We start from the raw sequence: 20,000 nt of genomic DNA on the forward strand, positions 1-20,000 counted from the left end.
TTTAGTTTAGAGATAAGGAAAGATTGGCCTGGCCTACTAGGATCCCTCTTTATGTTTGTGAACTTTATAGTCTATACATTTAGAGTGATGTGATAATCAAACACTCTAGAAGTCTAGAATGAAAGAGTATATAAGAGAATTGACAGCAACGTTCCCTCTCAGGAGCGCGCCTGTGCAATTGCGCACTGCTCAAGCGTCCTCTGCGCACGGCAAATCTATGCCACGCACAAAATCAAATTAAAAAAAATAAGCGCATAACAATTTTCGACACGACACGGACACGACAGAGAAAACCGTTTTCGTCATCGTTGTTCAAATATTGTAACGTCTGTCGAGACGCTTTGAGGACATGAATTCCATCCATCACTTTACTGAGCAAAACTCTTTACTGTCGGCCATAAACACATCACCAAAACATTAGTAAAAAAAATGATATCTAGCAAAAGTGGTCATTTTCTGCAGTACAAACCAGACCAAAAGCAACTTTGTTATATCAACAGCAGCCGCGCGCTCTTTCTCACGTGCGCCAACACATGCACATATGGCACTTAGCCAGTGATGCGTTTACAGCCACACAAAAAGTCGGACAACTCCAACACCACACATAAAGTGTCATTCCAGGTCGTTACACTATGATTTACCAATCAAATGTGTGCTTATTCTAGTGTCATTTATTAGGAATCTTAATTTATGAATATTAATCATTAAATGCTGTTAGTATATTAAATAAATACTAATAAAAATATATTTTTTACAAACAGGAAGTTGCAGGAATGTACACATGATCCCCTGCTTACATCTCATTGTGCAACACGTGAATGTTTTAATGGGAACTAAATGCAATGTCTGAAAGGGGTACAAACTATTTCCAAAGCAGGACCTCCACCCAGACAAACAATACAAGTACACAGTTCATGAAAAACAATATTTGTTGTTATTGTCATTATAAGTGGGCCTAAACACTTATATTAGAAATGGAAATGACTGCTGTCATTTGATTATAATAATAAGAGAATGTTGTCTGTCTATCTGTGTTGGCCCTGTGATGAGGTGGGGACTTGTCCAGGGTGTACCCTGCCTTCCGCCCGAATGCAGCTGAGATAGGCTCCAGCGACCCCGAAAGGGACAAGCGGTAGGAAATGGATGGATGGATGGAGATGTAAGTTGTTATTTAGTGAGGTTTGGGACAGGTGTGCTGCTGGTGTAGCCACAGTGTGCACGTCTAAAGTTGCTCACATGGACTCCACTCAATGCTCAGGGACTTTTTGCGTTTGCTCACACACATGAACAATTAGAGGGAACATTGATTGACAGAGTGTGTACCTTCAGCGGTGAATGGTGGTGGTGGTGGAGGTGAAGTGGCATCAGAGTCTCTGTCTCTCTTTACTAGCTTCGTCGAAGCATATTGCTTATGTAGCTTGTTTCAGCAGATTTGAATTGCTGTTTTGGGCAGTAGATGGCATCTTTGATCCAAAGCACAATTTACATTTAACTAAAATGTTATTTTCTTTGTGCTCGACAAAAGAAAAGTAGTGAAAATATCTCCATGTTAGCAAACTCGACTTCTGGCTCCGCCATGATCAGACACGCCCCCCTCCTCCCTCTCCTCCCTCCCCACACTCACACACAGAGCGCGTGTCTCTCTCTCTTCTCCGGCTTGTGACACAAGAAGAATCAGAACGATGACACAGCAGCGCTCCAATAAAACACACTTTATACTACATAAAAAGTAACGTAAAATAACGCAGTAACGCATCATGTAGTAACGGTAACTGAGTTACTGAATATAAAAAATAACGCGTTATATTACTAGTTACCGCCGAAACTAACGGCGTTACACTAACGCGTTACAAAGTAACGCGTTACAAAGTAACGCGTTAGTCCCAACACTGTATATCAGTATATGTATTTACATCATCATACTTTAATAAATCAGTATATGTATTTACATAATTACACTTTAATATATCAGTATATGTATTTACATCATCACACTTTAATAAATCAGTATATGTATTTACATAATCATACATTAATATATCAGTATATGTATTTACATCATCATACTTTAATAAATCAGTATATGTATTTACATAATCATACATTAATATATCAGTACCGTATTTTCCGCACTATAAGGCGCACCTAAAAACCACAAATTTTCTCAAAAGCTGACAGTGCGCCTTATAACCCGGTGCGCTTTATATATGGATTAATATTACGATTCATTTTCATAAAGTTTCGATCTCGCAACTTCGGTAAACAGCCGCCATCTTTTTTCCCGGTAGAACAGGAAGCGCTTCTTCTTCTACGCAAGCAACCGCCAAGGTAAGCACCCGCCCCCATAGAACAGGAAGCGCTTCTTCTTCTACTGTAAGCAACCACCCGCCCCGGAAGAAGAAGAAAAAGCGCGCGGATATTACCGTACGTTTCATTTCCTTTGTGTGTTTACATCTGTAAAGACCAGACCACAAAATGGCTCCTACTAAGCGACACGCGTATAACGCAGAATTTAAACTTAAGGCAATAAGTCATGCCGAAGAACACGGAAATAGAGCAGCAGCAAGAGAATATAACATAAATGAATCAATGGTGCGTAGGTGGAGGAAGCAAGAAGATGACCTGCGCCAGGTAAAGAAGACAAAACAGAGTTTCCGAGGGAACAAAGCAAGATGGCAACTGTTGGAGGACGAACTGGAACAGTGGGTTGTTGAGCAGAGAGCAGCAAGCAGAAGTGTCAGCACCATCACTATTCGAATGAAGGCAACAACGCTAGCAAGCGAACTTCACCTGGATGATTTTAAAGGTGGTGCTTCTTGGTGTTTCCGGTTCATGAAAAGACGCAATCTCTCCATCCGCACACGGACTACTATTTCACAGCAACTGCCTAAAGACTTTCAAGAAAAGCTGGCTACTTTCCGTGCATATTGTAAAAACAAGATAGCTGAAAAAAAGATCCGGCCAGAGAACATTATCAACATGGACGAGGTTCCACTGACTTTTGATATTCCTGTGAACCGCACTGTGGATACAACGGGAGCACGTACGGTGAATATTCGCACCACAGGGAATGAGAAGTCGTCCTTCACTGTGGTTCTAGCTTGCCATGCTAATGGCCAGAAACTTGATATTCAAAAGGAAGACCTTGCTAAAGAGACCTTTCCAGCCGGCGTCATCATAAAAGCTAACTCGAAGGGATGGATGGATGAAGAAAAGATGAGCGAGTGGTTAAGGGAAGTTTACGCGAAGAGGCCGGGTGGCTTTTTTCACACAGCTCCATCCATGTTGATATACGACTCCATGCGCGCCCACATCACAGATGGTGTCAAAAAACAAGTGAAGCACACAAATACAACACTCGCCGTCATTCCGGGTGGATTAACCAAAGAACTCCAACCGCTGGATATTGGTGTCAACAGGGCATTCAAATCACGACTGCGAACGGCGTGGGAACAATGGATGACCGAAGGCGAACACACCTTCACTAAGACGGGCAGACAACGCCGGACGACATACGCCAACATCTGCCAGTGGATCGTAAATGCCTGGGCAGATATTTCGGTCACAACTGTGGTCCGAGCTTTCCGGAAGGCAGGATTCACAGAACTACTGGACAACAACAGCGACACTGACTTCGACGAGACGGAACCGGCCATTTTGGATCCCACGCTTGCGCAACTTTTCAATTCGGACACCGAAGACGAAGAATTCGAAGGATTTACGAATGAAGAATAACTTCAGAAAGTGAGCGCTATGTTTATTTTGTGTGTTGTGACATTAACGTTCGAGCAACATTATGTTGCTATTGCTCTGCACTATTTTGAATTTTACTATGTTTGTGATTGCACATTTGCGTACATTTTGGGACAGAGTTGTTAGAACGCTGGTTTTCAATATATTATTAAAGTTTGACTGAACTATCTGACTGTTTTTTTGACATTCCCTTTAGCGCAGCGTAGGCGCGGCTTATAGTCCGGGGCGGCTTATTGGTGGACAAAGTTATGAAATATGCAATTCATTGAAGGTGCGGCTAATAATCCGGTGCGCCTTATAGTGCGGAAAATACGGTATATGTATTTACATCATCATACTCTAATACATCAGTATATGTATTTACTATTCCAAGCGTGTACTGACTGATACAGACTAATGACTGTTATACACTGACTAGTATTTAAATATGGTGGGAAATGTGTATTTACTTTTGCCAGCTGCACTTTTAACGGCGTGCAAGGTTAACGGCACTGTGGAATATAAAAGCACTTTATTACCGGTTGGCCTTAAATCCCCGGCGGAGAATAAACTATGAAACCAAAAGACTATAGCAAAAAAGTACAAATGAAAAGGACGCACAGTGGCGGAGAACAAACTATGAAAAACAAAAAGACTATAAACATGGAACAAAAACTTACTTTGACAAGGGACGTGAAGCAGGATCTTAGAGGATGAAGAGAGTACATAAGCATAAATGTGGAGAGGTCGTCAGAACGACAAACTGAAAAGAATGAACTTAAATACTACGGACATGATTAGTGAAAGCAGGTGCGTGACTCAAAACGTGAAACAGGTGCGTGACGTGACAGGTGAAAACTAATGGTTGCTGTGGTGACAAAACAAAAGTGCACAAAAAGTCCAAAACCCAAAACGAACATGACCAAAACAAAAAACATGATCACACAGACATGACATATATAGAGACATACTGTAAGAACTTCAAGTAAATAATGAAGATTAAGAACCAATTACAAACAAAAGATTACAAAAATATTTTTTTACTAAAAGCCGTCTTTTTGTCACAATGTGTCGACTTTTTTCTTAAAAAATTGGGAAAAATGTCTCATATTCTTTCTGTCTCTGTGATATTGCCATATTTTCTCGTAAAATTATTACTTTTTTTTATGTAAAATTATTACTTTTTTTTATGTAAAATTGTTATGCAAAATGGTGACATTTGTCAAATAAAATTCTGACTTTTGTCACAATATTGCAAATTGTTTTCAAATTTTAAATTGACTGTGTGTCGCTTTTAAAAGTGCTCCCCCTCTGGTCAACATATGAAATAACAAGTGTGTGTGTAAGAAATTGAAATGCGCCACCTTTGGCCAAAATGAATTAAACAAAATAAATAAATAAATATATAGAGACATACTGTAATAACTTGAAGTAAATAAGGAACATTAAAAAACAATTACAAACAAAAGATTTAAAACAATTTTTTTAACTAAAAGCCGTCTTTTTGTCACAATGTGTCGACTTTTTTCTTATAAAATTGGGAAAAATGTCTCATATTCTTTCTGTCTCTGTGATATTGCAATATTTTCTCGTAAAATTATTACTTTTTTAATGTAAAATTATTACTTTTTTTTATGTAAAATTATTATGCAAAATGGTGACATTTGTCAAATAAAATTCGGACTTTTCTCACAATATTGCAAATTGTTTTCAAATTTTAAATTGACTGTGTGTCGCTTTTAAAAGTGCTCTCCCTCTGGTCAACATATGAAATAACAAGTGTGTGTAAGAAATTGAAATGCGCCACCTTTGGCCAAAATGAATTAAACAAAATAAATAAATAAATATGTATATAGAGACATACTGTAATAACTTGGAGTAAATAAGGAACATTAAAAACCAATTACAAACAAAAGATTTAAAACTAATTTTTTAACTAAAAGCCGTCTTTTTGTCACAATGTGTCGACTATTTTCTTATAAAATTGGAAAAATGTCTCATATTCTTTCTGTCTCTGTGATATTGCAATATTTTCTCTTAAAATTATTCATTTTTTTTAATGTAAAATTATTACTTTTTTTATGTAAAATTATTATGCAAAATGGTGACATTTGTCAAATAAAATTCTGACTTTTGTCACAATATTGCAAATTGTTTTCAAATTTCACATTGACTGTGTTTCGCTTTTAAAAGTGCTCCCGCTCTGGTCAACATATGAAATAACAAGTGTGTGTAAGAAATTGAAATGCACCACCTTTGGCCAAAATGAATTAAACAAAATAAATAAATAAATATGTATATAGAGACATACTGTAATAATTTGAAGTAAATAAGGAACATTAAAAACCAATTACAAATAAAAGATTTAAAACAATTTTTTTTAACTAAAAGCCGTCTTTTTGTCACAATGTGTCGACTTTTTTCTTATAAAATTGGAAAAATGTCTCATATTCTTTCTGTCTCTGTGATATTGCAATATTTTCTCGTAAAATTATTACTTTTTTTATGTAAAATTATTACTTTTTTATGTAAAATTGTTATGCAAAATGGTGACATTTGTCAAATAAAATTCTGACTTTTGTCACAATATTGCAAATTGTTTTCAAATTTCACATTGACTGTGTGTCGCTTTTAAAAGTGCTCCCCCTCTGGTCAACATATGAAATAACAAGTGTGTGTAAGAAATTGAAATGCACCACCTTTGGCCAAAATGAATTAAACAAAATAAATAAATATGTATATAGAGACATACTGTAATAACTTGAAGTAAATAAGGAACATTAAAAACCAATTACAAACAAAAGATTACAAAAACTTTTTTTTTTACTAAAAGCCGTCTTTTTGTCACAATGTGTCGACTTTTTTCTTATAAAATTGGGAAAAATGTCTCATATTCTTTCTGTCTCTGTGATATTGCAATATTTTCTCGTAAAATTATTCCTTTTTTATGTAAAATTATTACTTTTTTATGTAAAATTGTTATGCAAAATGGTGACTTTTGTCAAATAAAATTCTGACTTTTGTCACAATATTGCAAATTGTTTTCAAATTTTAAATTGACTGTGTGTCACTTTTAAAAGTGCTCCCCCTCTGGTCAACATATGAAATAACAAGTGTGCGTAAAAAATTGAAATGCACCACGTTTGGCCAAAATGAATTAAACAAAATAAATAAATAAATATGTATATAGAGACATACTGTAATAACTTGAAGTAAATAAGGAACATTAAAAACCAATTACAAACAAAAGATTTAAAACAATTTTTTTAACTAAAAGCCGTCTTTTTGTCACAATGTGTCGACTTTTTTCTTATAAAATTGGGAAAAATGTCTCATATTCTTTCTGTCTCTGTGATATTGCAATATTTTCTCTTAAAATTATTCATTTTTTTAAATGTAAAATTATTACTTTTTTATGTAAAATTGTTATGCAAAATGGTGACTTTTGTCAAATAAAATTCTGACTTTTGTCACAATATTGCAAATTGTTTTCAAATTTCAAATTGACTGTGTGTCGCTTTTAAAAGTGCTCCCGCTCTGGTCAACATATGAAATAACAAGTGTGTGTAAGAAATTGAAATGCACCACCTTTGGCCAAAATGAATTAAACAAAATAAATAAATAAATATGTTTATAGAGACATACTGTAATAACTTGAAGTAAATAAGGAACATTAAAAACCAATTACAAACAAAAGATTTAAAACAATTTTTTTAACTAAAAGCCGTCTTTTTGTCACAATGTGTCGACTTTTTTCTTATAAAATTGGGAAAAACTTCTGATATTCTTTCTGTTTCTGTGATATTGCAATATTTTCTCTTAAAATTATTCCTTTTTTTGTGTAAAATTATTACTTTTTTATGTAAAATTGTTATGCAAAATGGTGACTTTTGTCAAATAAAATTCTGACTTTTGTCACAATATTGCAAATTGTTTTCAAATTTCAAATTGACTGTGTGTCGCTTTGAAAAGTGCTCCCCCTCTGGTCAACATATGAAATAACAAGTGTGCGTAAGAAATTGAAATGCACCACGTTTGGCCAAAATGAATTAAACAAAATAAATAAATAAATATATAGAGACATACTGTAATAACTTGAAGTAAATAAGGAACATTAAAAAACAATTACAAACAAAAGATTTAAAACAATTTTTTTAACTAAAAGCCGTCTTTTTGTCACAATGTGTCGACTTTTTTCTTATAAAATTGGGAAAAATGTCTCATATTCTTTCTGTCTCTGTGATATTGCAATATTTTCTCTTAAAATTATTCCTTTTTTTTAAAATGTAAAATTATTACTTTTTTATGTAAAATTATTATGCAAAATGGTGACATTTGTCAAATAAAATTCTGACTTTTGTCACAATATTGCAAATTGTTTTCAAATTTCACATTGACTGTGTGTCGCTTTTAAAAGTGCTCCCCCTCTGGTCAACATATGAAATAACAAGTGTGTGTAAGAAATTGAAATGCACCACCTTTAGCCAAAATGATTTAAACAAAATAAATAAATAAATATGTTTATAGAGACATACTGTAATAACTTGAAGTAAATAAGGAACATTAAAAACCAATTACAAACAAAAGATTTAAAACAATTTTTTTAACTAAAAGCCGTCTTTTTGTCACAATGTGTCGACTTTTTTCTTATAAAATTGGGAAAAATGTCTCATATTCTTTCTGTCTCTGTGATATTGCAATATTTTCTTTTAAAATTATTCTTTTTTTTTAATGTAAAATTATTACTTTTTTATGTAAAATTGTTATGCAAAATGGTGACATTTGTCAAATAAAATTCTGACTTTTGTCACAATATTGCAAATTGTTTTCAAATTTCACATTGACTGTGTGTCGCTTTTAAAAGTGCTCCCGCTCCGGTCAACATATGAAATAACAAGTGTGTGTAAGAAATTGAAATGCACCACCTCTGGCCAAAATGAATTAAACAAAATAAATAAATAAATATGTATATAGAGACATACTGTAATAACTTGAAGTAAATAAGGAACATTAAAAACCAATTACAAACAAAAGATTTAAAACAATTTTTTTTAACTAAAAGCCGTCTTTTTGTCACAATGTGTCGACTTTTTTCTTATAAAATTGGGAAAAACTTCTGATATTCTTTCTGTTCCTGTGATATTGCAATATTTTCTCATAAAATTATTACTTTTTTTATGTAAAATTATTACTTTTTTTTATGTAAAATTATTATGCAAATTGGTGACATTTGTCAAATAAAATTCTGACTTTTGTCACAATATTGCAAATTGTTTTCAAATTTCACATTGACTGTGTGTCGCTTTTAAAAGTGCTCCCGCTCTGGTCAACATATGAAATAACAAGTGTGCGTAAAAAATTGAAATGCACCACGTTTGGCCAAAATGAATTAAACAAAATAAATAAATAAATATGTATATAGAGACATACTGTAATAACTTGAAGTAAATAAGGAACATTAAAAACCAATTACAAACAAAAGATTTAAAACAATTTTTTTAACTAAAAGCCGTCTTTTTGTCACAATGTGTCGACTTTTTTCTTATAAAATTGGGAAAAATGTCTCATATTCTTTCTGTCTCTGTGATATTGCAATATTTTCTCGTAAAATTATTACTTTTTTTATGTAAAATTATTACTTTTCTTATGTAAAATTATTATGCAAAATGGTGACATTTGTCAAATAAAATTCTGACTTTTGTCACAATATTGCAAATCGTTTTCAAATTTCACATTGACTGTGTGTCGCTTTTAAAAGTGCTCCCCCTCTGGTCAACATATGAAATAAGTGTGTGTGTAATAAATTGAAATGCACCACCTTTGGCCAAAATGAATTAAACAAAATAAATAAATAAATATGTATATAGAGACATACTGTAATAACTTGAAGTAAATAAGGAACATTAAAAACCAATTACAAACAAAAGATTTAAAACAATTTTTTTTAACTAAAAGCCGTCTTTTTGTCCCAATGTGTCGACTTTTTTCTTATAAAATTGGAAAAATGTCTCATATTCTTTCTGTCTCTGTGATATTGCAATATTTTCTCGTAAAATTATTACTTTTTTTATGTAAAATTATTACTTTTTTCATGTAAAATTATTACTTTTTTTATGTAAAATTATTATGCAAAATGGTGACATTTGTCAAATAAAATTCTGACTTTTGTCACAATATTGCAAATTGTTTTCAAATTTCACATTGACTGTGTGTCGCTTTTAAAAGTGCTCCCCCTCTGGTCAACATATGAAATAACAAGTGTGTGTAAGAAATTGAAATGCACCACCTTTGGCCAAAATGAATTAAACAAAATAAATAAATATGTATATAGAGACATACTGTAATAACTTGAAGTAAATAAGGAACATTAAAAACCAATTACAAACAAAAGATTTAAAACAATTTTTTTTAACTAAAAGCCGTCTTTTTGTCACAATGTGTCGACTTTTTTCTTATAAAATTGGGAAAAATGTCTCATATTCTTTCTGTCTCTGTGATATTGCAATATTTTCTCGTAAAATTATTACTTTTTTTATGTAAAATTATTACTTTTTTTATGTAAAATTATTATGCAAAATGGTGACATTTGTCAAATAAAATTCTGACTTTTGTCACAATATTGCAAATTGTTTTCAAATTTCACATTGACTGTGTGTCGCTTTTAAAAGTGCTCCCCCTCTGGTCAACATATGAAATAACAAGTGTGTGTAAGAAATTGAAATGCACCACCTTTGGCCAAAATGAATTAAACAAAATAAATATGTATATAGAGACATACTGTAATAATTTGAAGTAAATAAGGAAGATTAAAAACCATTTACAAACAAAAGATTTAAAACATTTTTTTTAACTAAAAGCCGTCTTTTTGTCCCAATGTGTCGACTTCTTCTTATAAAATTGGAAAAATGTCTCATATTTTTTCTGTCTCTGTGATATTGCAATATTTTTTCTTAAAATTATTCCTTTTTTTAATGTAAAATTATTACTTTTTTTATGTAAAATTGTTATGCAAATTGGTGCCATTTGTCAAATAAAATTCTGACTTTTGTCACAATATTGCAAATTGTTTTCAAATTTCAAATTGACTGTGTGTCGCTTTTAAAAGTGCTCCCCCTCTGGTCAACATATGAAATAACAAGTGTGTGTAAGAAATTGAAATGCGCCACCTTTGGCCAAAATGAATTAAACAAAATAAATAAATAAATATGTATATAGAGACATACTGTAATAATTTGAAGTAAATAAGGAAGATTAAAAACCAATTACAAATAAAAGACTTAAAACAAATTTTTTTTAACTAAAAGCCGTCTTTTTGTCACAATGTGTCGACTTTTTTCTTATAAAATTGGGAAAAACTTCTGATATTCTTTCTGTTCCTGTGATATTGCAATATTTTCTCTTAAAATTATTCCTTTTTTTATGTAAAATTATTACTTTTTTATGTAAAATTGTTATGCAAAATGGTGACTTTTGTCAATTAAAATTCTGACTTTTGTCACAATATTGCAAATTGTTTTCAAATTTCACATTGACTGTGTGTCGCTTTTAAAAGTGCTCCCCCTCTGGTCAACATATGAAATAACAAGTGTGTGTAAGAAATTGAAATGCACCACCTTTGGCCAAAATAAATTAAACAAAATAAATAAATAAATATGTATATAGAGACATACTGTAATAACTTGGAGTAAATAAGGAACATTAAAAACCAATTACAAACAAAAGATTTAAAACAATTTTTTTAACTAAAAGCCGTCTTTTTGTCACAATGTGTCGACTTTTTTCTTATAAAATTGGGAAAAATGTCTCATATTCTTTCTGTCTCTGTGATATTGCAATATTTTCTCGTAAAATTATTACTTTTTTAATGTAAAATTATTACTTCTTTTATGTAAAATTGTTAGGCAAAATGGTGACATTTGTCAAATAAAATTCTGACTTTTGTCACAATATTGCAAATTGTTTTCAAATTTCACATTGACTGTGTGTCGCTTTTAAAAGTGCTCCCCCTCTGGTCAACATATGAAATAACAAGTGTGTGTAAGAAATTGAAATGCACCACCTTTGGCCAAAATGAATTAAACAAAATAAATAAATAAATATGTATATAGAGACATACTGTAATAACTTGAAGTAAATAAGGAAGATTAAAAACCAATTACAAACAAAAGATTTAAAACAATTTTTTTTAACTAAAAGCCGTCTTTTTGTCACAATGTGTCGACTTTTTTCTTATAAAATTGGGAAAAACTTCTAATATTTTTTCTGTCTCTATGATATTGCAATATTTTCTTGTAAAATTATTACTTTTTTTATGTAAAATTATTACTTTTTTATGTAAAATTATTATGCAAAATGGTGACATTTGTCAAATAAAATTCTGACTTTTGTCACAATATTGCAAATTGTTTTCAAATTTCACATTGACTGTGTGTCGCTTTTAAAAGTGCTCCCCCTCTGGTCAACATATGAAATAACAAGTGTGTGTAAGAAATTGAAATGCACCACCTTTGGCCAAAATGAATTAAACAAAATAAATAAATAAATATGTATATAGAGACATACTGTAATAACTTGAAGTAAATAAGGAACATTAAAAACCAATTACAAACAAAAGATTTAAAACAATTTTTTTTAACTAAAAGCCGTCTTTTTGTCACAATGTGTCGACTTTTTTCTTATAAAATTGGGAAAAACTTCTGATATTCTTTCTGTTCCTGTGATATTGCAATATTTTCTCTTAAAATTATTCCTTTTTTTATGTAAAATTATTACTTTTTTATGTAAAATTGTTATGCAAAATGGTGACTTTTGTCAAATAAAATTCTGACTTTTGTCACAATATTGCAAATTGTTTTCAAATTTCAAATTGACTGTGTGTCGCTTTTAAAAGTGCTCCCCCTCTGGTCAACATATGAAATAACAAGTGTGTGTAAGAAATTGAAATGCACCACCTTTGGCCAAAATGAATTAAACAAAATAAATAAATAAATATGTATATAGAGACAAACTGTAATAACTTGAAGTAAATAAGGAACATTAAAAACCAATTACAAACAAAAGATTTAAAACAATTTTTTAACTAAAAGCCGTCTTTTTGTCACAAAGTGTCGACTTTTTTCTTATAAAATTGGGAAAAACTTCTGATATTCTTTCTGTTCCTGTGATATTGCAATATTTTCTCGTAAAATGATTACTTTTTTTTTTAATGTAAAATGATTACTTTTTAATGCAAAATGGTGACATTTGTCAAATAAAATTCTGACTTTTATCACAATATTTCAGAATTGTTTCGTTGTTCTTGTAAAATAGTGACATATTTCGGAGTAAAATGATGACTTTTGTCATAATTTTGCCAAGTAAAATTCCAATTATTATTATAATTTTGACAAAAATTTTAAGTTTTCTTATAAAATTGTGACTTTTGACGAGTGAAATTACGACTCTTCGTAAAATTGCCAACATGTTTTACTTTTCTTGTAAAATAGCCACTGTTATTGAGTAAAATTCCAACTTTTATCATAACATTGCACACATGTTCAGTTGTTCTTATAACATTTTGACTTGCGTTGAGTAAAACGACGACTTTTATTATAATACTGCCACAATTCTAAGTTTTTCTTGTGAAATTCCAACTTATTTTTCACAAGCTTTTTTATATTTGCATAGTATGTATATATTATTCATGTTGTAAATACACTTCTTTATATATCTAGAAAGGCTGGTCCTAAAGAGGGAGGCATTTTCTTCAGAGGTCTCAAGAAGGTAACAAATACAATTGTGTGTGTGTGTGTGTGTTCTTGTATTTCTAGCATTCCTGAGACATGAAGAAGGAAAAGTATCTTCCATATGAGGAGGTGTGAACAAGTGATGACATAAATCAATAACATTGCATCTAATAGACAATGTCTCATTTGCACCCCTGCTGGTCAAAATGAGGGTGGTCCCAAAAAGGAAGGATTTTTCACATTGACTGTGTGTCGCTTTTAAAAGTGCTCCACCTCTGGTCAACATATGAAATAACAAGTGTGTGTAAGACTGGAAATGTGCCCCCTTTGGCCAAAATAATTAAACAAAATAAATAAAGATGCATATAGAGACATACTGTAATAACTTGAAGTAAATAAGGAAGATTAAAAACCAATTACAAACAAAAGATTAAGAAAACAATAAAATGTTACTAAAAGCAGTCTTTTTGTCACAATGTGTCGACTTTTTTCTTATAAAATTGGGAAAAATGTCTCATAATCTTTCTGTCTCTGTGATATTGCAATATTTTCTCGTAAAATTATTACTTTTTTTTACGTAAAAGTATTACTTTTTAATGCAAAATGGTGACATTTGTCAAATAAAATTCTGACTTTTATCACATTATTGCAAATTGTTTAGTTGTTCTTGTAAAATAGTGACATATTTCGGAGTAAAATTATGACTTTTGTCATAATTTTGCCAAGTAAAATTCCAATTATTATTATAGATTTGACAAAAATTTTAAGTTTTCTTATAAAATTGTGACTTTTGACGAGTGAAATTACGACTCTTCGTAAAATTGCCAACATGTTTTACTTTTCTTGTAAAATAGCCACTGTTATTGTCATGTCTGTGTGATCATGATTTGTTTTTGGACTTTTTGTGCACTTTTGTTTTGTTTTGTCACCATAGCAACCATTAGTTTTACCTGTCACGTCACGCACCTGTTTCACGTTTTGAGTCACGGACCTGTTTTCGTTAATCGTGTCTATAGTATTTAAGTTCATTGTTTTCAGTTTGTCGTTCTGACGACATCCCCCTATTTATGCTTCTGCACACTCTCCACACCCTTATGATCCTTGCTGCTCTTTTTTCATGCCGGTTCCATGCCAAGTAAGTTTTTGTTTATTAAGCCACAGTTAGTGTTTTTTGTTCTTCATAGTTTTTGCCTTTGTGCAAGTATTTGGTTTCATAGTTTGTTCTCCGCCATTGTGCGCGCCTTTTGTTTACTTCCTTGTTTTGTATTTATAGTCTTTAAATAAAAAATGTACTCACATTCCCGTCTCGCCCGAGCCAACTTTCCGTTGCATCCCGGAAAAGCAAACACCCAGGACCAAGTCATGACAGTTATTGAGTAAAATTCCAACTTTTATCATAACATTGCACAAATGTTCAGTTGTTCTTATAACATTTTGACTTGCGTTGAGTAAAACGACGACTTTTATTATAATACTGCCAAAATTCTAAGTTTTTCTTGTGAAATTCCAACTCATTTTTCACAAGCTTTTTTATATTAGCATAGTATGTATATATTATTAATGTTGTAAATACACTTCTTTATATATCTCGAAAGGGTGGTCCTAAAGAGGGAGGCATTTTCTTCAGAGGTCTCAAGAAGGTAACAAATACAATTGTGTGTGTGTGTGTGTGTGTTCTTGTATTTCTAGCATTCCTGAGACATGAAGAAGGAAAAGTATCTTCCATATGAGGAGGTGTGAACAAGTGATGACATAAATCAATAACATTGCATCTAATAGACAATGTCTCATTTGCACCCCTGCTGGTCAAAATGAGGGTGGTCCCAAAAAGGAGGGATTTTTCACATTGACTGTGTGTCGCTTTTAAAAGTGCTCCCCCTCTGGTCAACATATGAAATAACAAGTGTGTGTAAGACTGGAAATGTGCCCCCTTTGGCGAAAATAATTAAACAAAATAAATAAATATGTATATAGAGACATACTGTAATAACTTGAAGTAAATAAGGAAGATTAAAAACCAATTACAAACAAAAGATTAAGAAAACAATACAATGTTACTAAAAGCAGTCTTTTTCTCACAATGTGTCGACTTTTTTCTTATAAAATTGGGAAAAATGTCTCATATTCTTTCCGTCTCTGTGATATTGCAATATTTTCTCGTAAAATGATTACTTTTTTTTTTAATGTAAAGTTATTACTTTTTAATGCAAAATGGTGACATTTGTCAAATAAAATTCTGACTTTTATCACAATATTGCAAATTGTTTTGTTGTTCTTGTAAAATAGTGACATATTTCGGAGTAAAATGATGACTTTTGTCATAATTTTGCCAAGTAAAATTCCAATTATTATTATAATTTTGACAAAAATTTTAAGTTTTCTTATAAAATTGTGACTTTTGACGAGTAAAATTACGACTCTTTTCGTAAAAATTGCCAACATGTTTTACTTTTCTTGTAAAATAGCCACTGTTATTGTCATGTCTGTGTGATCATGTTTTGTTTTTGGACTTTTTGTGCACTTTTGTTTTGTTTTGTCACCATAGCAACCATTAGTTTTCACCTGTCACGTCACGCACCTGTTTCACGTTTTGAGTCACGGACCTGTTTTCGTTAATCATGTCTATAGTATTTAAGTTCATTGTTTTCAGTTTGTCGTTCTGACGACATCCCCCTATTTATGCTTCTGCACACTCTCCACACCCTTATGATCCTTGCTGCTCTTTTTTCATGCCGGTTCCATGCCAAGTAAGTTTTTGTTTATTAAGCCACAGTTAGTGTTTTTTGTTGTTCATAGTTTTTGCCTTTGTGCAAGTATTTGGTTTCATAGTTTGTTCTCCGCCATTGTGCGCGCCTTTTGTTTACTTCCTTGTTTTGTATTTATAGTCTTTAAATAAAAATTGTACTCACATTCCCGTCTCGCCCGAGCCAACTTTCCGTTGCATCCCGGAAAAGCAAACACCCAGGACCAAGTCGTGACAGTTATTGAGTAAAATTCCAACTTTTATCATAACATTGCACAAATGTTCAGTTGTTCTTATAACATTTTGACTTGCGTTGAGTAAAACGACGACTTTTATTATAATACTGCCAAAATTCTAAGTTTTTCTTGTGAAATTCCAACTCATTTTTCACAAGCTTTTTTACATTAGCATAGTATGTATATATTATTAATGTTGTAAATACACTTCTTTATATATCTAGAAAGGCTGGTCCTAAATAGGGAGGCATTTTCTTCAGAGGTCTCAAGAAGGTAACAAATACAAGTAAGTGTGTGTGTGTGTGTGTGTGTGTGTGTGTGTGAGTGTGTGTGTGTGCTTTGCTACATTTATGTGTCAGGGCCAACACAGCACCCATGACTGATTTAGCAGCTCAGCCTTATGTTTTTCAAGCTTTTTCTGCTGAAGGCAAACATGCTGCAGGCTGAAATATTCAAGAGGCAGCTGGCAGCACTGAAGCATGCTGGGAAACTGCCAGTGCAACATCCACCTATCGCATCTATCTGTCAAGAGTTCAGGCGCAAAAACTGATAATAAATCGCCAAAGCCGCCCGTTTGAGTTGTGGGCACCTGGAAGTAGGGGGTGTCCAAAGTGCGGCCCGCAGGCCATTTGTGACCCGCAGCTGCTTTTTTTTAACGACCAGTGGCGCATTCCACATTCCAGGAAAGCCCATAAAAATAGGTTACAAAAGTTATTTAATAAGAAGCCAAAAAGTGCAAAAACAATAATGTTCATGTTGGAGGAGTTGTGAATTAGATACACCTGCAGTCTGCAGGTGTACCTAATGTTGTGGCCCTGCAGTCATTCACAACTCCTCCGACACCAACATTATTGTTTTTGCACTTTTTGGCTTCTTATGAAATAACTTTTTTTTAAATAGATTCAATCTTGCACGTGGAAAGTTTAAGTGTGGGCTTTAGTTGATATAACAATTCTACGGCGGAGGTGCAGGAGGCGGGATTACTGCGAGCCTCAGCCGGTGCGTCTTTTGCAGCCGTTTTATGATCGCTCAGCACAAGAAATACGTTACACACATACAGTTGTCGACAAAATACACTGTACATTATATACCTCAGCTAACTAAACTATGGAAATGTATAATATAATTCATGTAGCAATACGGTCTCACTGCACAGCAGGCCAGCAGTTAGCCGAGTCCGCAATCCATGTTGAGGCACTGAGTGACGTGCCTCGACTGGCTGCTGTTCACCGCACCGTCTCTTCTCAGTATTTGAACGGCAAATGTGAAAATTCAGCGATTTTGAATAAAAATAATCTAAAACTGGTGAAGTTAAATGGAAAATAACTTTATAGTATAATCACTGGATACATATAACAATTTAATTCAATGTTTTTCTTTTTAAAACATTTTTCTTTCCATGATGGCAGGTGAGGCGGGGCCTCACCTGCCTCTAGTGACTGCACGTCACTGATACATACATACATACATACATACATATATATATATATACACATATATATATATATATGTTGCCTCCAATCGGTCAGACGTGCCCTAAACATCTCCCCCGAGAGGCGTCTGAGGGGCATCTTGACCAGATGCCTGAACCACCTCATCTGACTCCCACCCCCATGTGGAGGAGCAGCGGTTCTACTCTGAGCTCCTCCCGGATGACGGAGCTTTTCACCCTCTCGAAGGGAGAGGAAGCTTGTACCCGTGATCTTTGGTTCACAACCCAAAGCACATGCAAAAAGTCTTGGCAGAGCCGTGCTCTATACACCCCCAGTGAGACCAGTGCAGCGAAAGACGCCCTGAAGATTAATTTCAAAGACACCTGGGATGTTGACCGAGAGGAGAGACTCCCAGCCCTACAGAAAATACACGCCATGGACTACTAGACAGATAAGCCCACATACCCCTACCCCAGGTCTTATGGTATGGTATGGAATGGTATGGTATGATGGCTGCAGCTTGGGACCACATGCCCTCCGACCCACGTTGCAGGTCTCAAGTTTTTTTTGTGTGTGACATGTTCATATTTTCCTGGTCTCTAACCGAGACTTAACCTGACTCTCGCCAGATCCTTGTAGTTGGCTGAGCTCCACATCAATCTGGGAGTTCTCAATAGAACTAAACTCTCCACCAGTCTTGTCTCCTCAGAGCACGATGCTAAGATGACACGTAGTCCTATCAGGGACTTTCGATAGAACTAAACTCTCCATCTCGTGTCCCCTCAGAGCAGCGTTTCTCAAAGTGTGGGGCGTGCCCCACTGGTGGGGAATTGAGACATGACAGGTGGGGCGCGAGGAACGGGAGGAAATTTCACTTAAAAAATTTTTTTTAATTATTATATTCTTAGATTATTTTTTTTTTACTATGCTTTCATTTTCTATACACACTGTAAATCACTTTGTGATTCTGTCTGTGAAATCCGCTATATAAATAAATGGAAATTACCGGTACTTATTTTTACTGTAGGCTTTATATTTCTCGGTACGAGCGAAAGTTTGACAGATATAGCAACAGTAACACTTTTTCTGATTTATTATTGAACTTGATGCAAGTTACAACACTTTTTCTGATTTATTATTGAACTTGATGCAAGTTATAACACTTTTGTTTTATTTATTATTGAACTTGATGCAAGTTATAACACTTTTTTTGATTTATTATTGAACTTGATGCAAGTTATTTGATTTATTATTGAACTTGATGCAAGTTATAACACTTTTTTTGATTTATTATTGAACGTGATGCAAGTTATAACACTTTTTGATTTATTATTGAACTTGATGCAAGTTATAACACTTTTTCTGATTTATTATTGAACTTGATGCAAGTTATAACACTTTTGTTTTATTTATTATTGAACTTGATGCAAGTTATAACACTTTTTTTGATTTATTATTGAACGTGATGCAAGTTATAACACTTTTTGATTTATTATTGAACTTGATGCAAGTAATAACACTTTTTTGATTTATTATTGAACTTGATGCAAGTTATAACACTTTTATTTGATTTATTGTTGAACTTGATGCAAGTTATAACACTTTTTTTGATTTATTATTGAACGTGATGCAAGTTATAACACTTTTTTTGATTTATTATTGAACTTGATGCAAGTAATAACACTTTTTTGATTTATTATTGAATGTGATGCAAGTTATAACACTTTTTGATTTATTATTGAACTTGATGCAAGTTATAACACTTTTTTTGATTTATTATTGAACGTGATGCAAGTTATAACACTTTTTGATTTATTATTGAACTTGATGCAAGTAATAACACTTTTTTGATTTATTATTGAACTTGATGCAAGTTATAACACTTTTGTTTTATTTATTATTGAACTTGATGCAAGTTATAACACTTTTGTTTTATTTATTATTGAACTTGATGCAAGTTATAACACTTTTTTTGATTTATTATTGAACTTGATGCAAGTTATAACACTTTTTTTGATTTATTATTGAACTTGATGCAAGTTATAACACTTTTTCTGATTTATTATTGAACTTGATGCAAGTTATAACACTTTTGTTTTATTTATTATTGAACTTGATGCAAGTTATAACA

At 32.7% G+C, this 20,000-nt stretch overlaps 2 protein-coding genes across 2 annotated transcripts in view; one reads left to right on the forward strand and one right to left on the reverse strand.

Annotated features, from left to right (window-relative positions):
- The window catches only part of LOC133608239 (centrosomal protein of 89 kDa-like), a 150,462-nt gene that overhangs the window by 24,783 nt on the left and 105,679 nt on the right, over positions 1 to 20,000 (reverse strand). The window lies entirely within an intron of this gene.
- The window catches only part of LOC133608238 (E3 ubiquitin-protein ligase RNF182-like), a 33,018-nt gene that overhangs the window by 11,453 nt on the left and 1,565 nt on the right, over positions 1 to 20,000 (forward strand). The window lies entirely within an intron of this gene.

The sequence above is a fragment of the Nerophis lumbriciformis genome, linkage group LG06 (genome assembly GCF_033978685.3).
Source record: "Nerophis lumbriciformis linkage group LG06, RoL_Nlum_v2.1, whole genome shotgun sequence".
In the NCBI taxonomy this organism is placed as follows: Eukaryota; Metazoa; Chordata; class Actinopteri; order Syngnathiformes; family Syngnathidae; genus Nerophis; species Nerophis lumbriciformis.